This window comes from Saccopteryx leptura, chromosome 11 (assembly GCF_036850995.1).
Source record: "Saccopteryx leptura isolate mSacLep1 chromosome 11, mSacLep1_pri_phased_curated, whole genome shotgun sequence".
Lineage (NCBI taxonomy): Eukaryota > Metazoa > Chordata > Mammalia > Chiroptera > Emballonuridae > Saccopteryx > Saccopteryx leptura.
Genome location: NC_089513.1, coordinates 8,920,300 through 8,922,460, shown reverse-complemented (window position 1 = coordinate 8,922,460; position 2,161 = coordinate 8,920,300). Strand labels below are relative to the sequence as shown.

At 39.4% G+C, this 2,161-nt stretch overlaps 1 non-coding gene across 1 annotated transcript; it reads right to left on the bottom strand.

Moving 5' to 3' along the window:
- Window positions 1-921: 921 nt before the first annotated feature.
- Window positions 922-997, bottom strand: TRNAS-GGA (transfer RNA serine (anticodon GGA)). Its single transcript has one exon. It is a non-coding gene; the product is annotated as a tRNA-Ser (tRNA).
- Between the last annotated feature and the right edge of the window lie 1,164 nt (window positions 998-2,161).

Below are 2,161 nucleotides of genomic sequence, written 5' to 3'. Positions count from 1 at the left end.
AAATACAGCAATTTATACTTGTTTACTCCCCAATAGTAGAAACATCATTTTTTTCCTATTCCAAATTTTAGACCCTAAAATAAGCCACAGGAAAACTGCTGATCTTGTTAATTCAGGAAAACCTCGAAGAGAAAAATATAATATCCAAATTGAATAAAAATGCCAATTTTTGAGCTATTCTACTGTTTTCTATTTGGGAAGCAATATAGTATCTAAACTCTATCTCCATTTTGTAAAATCACTTGTTAACTTTTATAACATATGATTATAATCTAATTGGTTAAGGAAACAGGTGACAGTTTGTCCTTTCTTTTGATGTGTTCATGGCATCTTGTGTAGTCATTTATGATAGCTCTTCATTAAAAAATCAATTTTAAAAATATCAGAGGAGTACCTTGTAGACTTTAAGCAGTCATTGGCCCTGTGTGAGAACAACTGATCACATTTTATTACTAATGTTTTTATTTCTAACTCTACAATCTTAAGAAATAATCACAAACTATCTACAATCAGGTTTGTGTATTACTTTCTCATCAATTTTTCTCTAATTATCAAGTTAATTTATTGCCTTTGTCAGAAGGTTTGTTTTTTTGTTTTGTTTTGTTTTGTTTTTTGTATTTTTCCGAAGCTGGAAACGGGGATAGACAGTCAGACAGACTCCCGCATGCGCCCGACCGGGATCCACCCGGCACGCCCACCAGGGGGCGACGCTCTGCCCACCAGGGGGCGATGCTCTGTCCCTCCAGGGCATCGCTCTGTTGTGACCAGAGCCACTCTAGCGCCTGGGGCAGAGGCCAAGGAGCCATCCCCAGCGCCCGGGCCATCCTTGCTCCAATGGAGCCTCGCTGCGGGAGGGGAAGAGAGAGACAGAGATGAAGGAGAGGGGGAGGGGTGGAGAAGCAGATGGGCACTTCTCCTGTGTGCCCTGGCCGGGAATCGAACCCGGGACTTCTGCACTCCAGGCCGACGCTCTACCACTGAGCCAACCGGCCAGGGCCAAGTCAGAAGGTTTGAATAGGGGAGCTTGGTTTGTAGATATTCGCACATGAGACTCAGAGCCAAGAAGAATTTGACCAGAGCTGATTTTTTTGTGAGATTTGAAGGTGGTAGTTAGTGCTCCTAGTTTTGAAAATAGGAGGAGTTAACTTCTTAAAACTCACACCTGTGGGCCTGAACTGTGGTGGTGCAGTGGATAAAGCGTCGACCTGGAAATGCTGAGGTTGCCGGTTCAAAACCCTGGGCTTGCCTGGTCAAGGCACATATGGGAGTTCATGCTTCCAGCTCCTCCCCCCTTCTCTCTCTCTGTCTCTCTCTTCTCTGTCCCTCTCTCTCTCCTCTCTAAAAATGAATTAAAAAAAACTCACACCTGTGTCCTGGAAACAAAAACCACTAATAGTCAGAATGTGACTGATACCAGGATTCTCATACTTCGGATTCATTCCATACATTATAGAAACTGCTGGGCTGCCTTCTATTCTGTGGTTGGAAGAAAGGCATTTGTCCCACAATTGGTCTTCAATGATGTGTTCTTAATATCATAAAGTGATTCTAGTCATTACTGACCACAAAATGTCATTGTTTATTCATCCCTTCCTGGTGGGTGTTCATTATGTGCTTTAATTTTTCACAGTTCATTTTAAACAGTATAAATAACCACTTTAATTTTATGAAACTACATTTTAAATCTTATTGTTTATTTTTAATGTGTTATATGCAAGCTTGGTTTTAGCATGGTCCATTCTTGAAGTTCATTTCACACTTCCTGATTATTTCTCCTCTTCTGACACTTAAGGATCTTCTTATTGTTTTCTGGAAAACTATAAATTCTTCTATACAAGATAGACAATTATTTTTCTGATTACCTATAAAATGAATTTGACCTGAAGGTCAATATTAACATTGAAAAGAGGAACTAAAGCAGAAGTAGAAAGAAGATTAAGAACTCAGATCTAAAAAGGCAGGAGTACAAGATTCCAGCCCTGTGTTCAGAAGAAAATTATTTGATTTTCTTACCAATATTTACACTTCTCTTTTGTAGTCTTAATGCCTCAAAAGTCTCCCACTGGGCTTTTGTATTAAAGAATTGAGCTAATAACACTGTCATCAGGGTTGATAAGGAATACAAATTTTTAAGTTATTCCCAAATGTGAAACATTGTTAT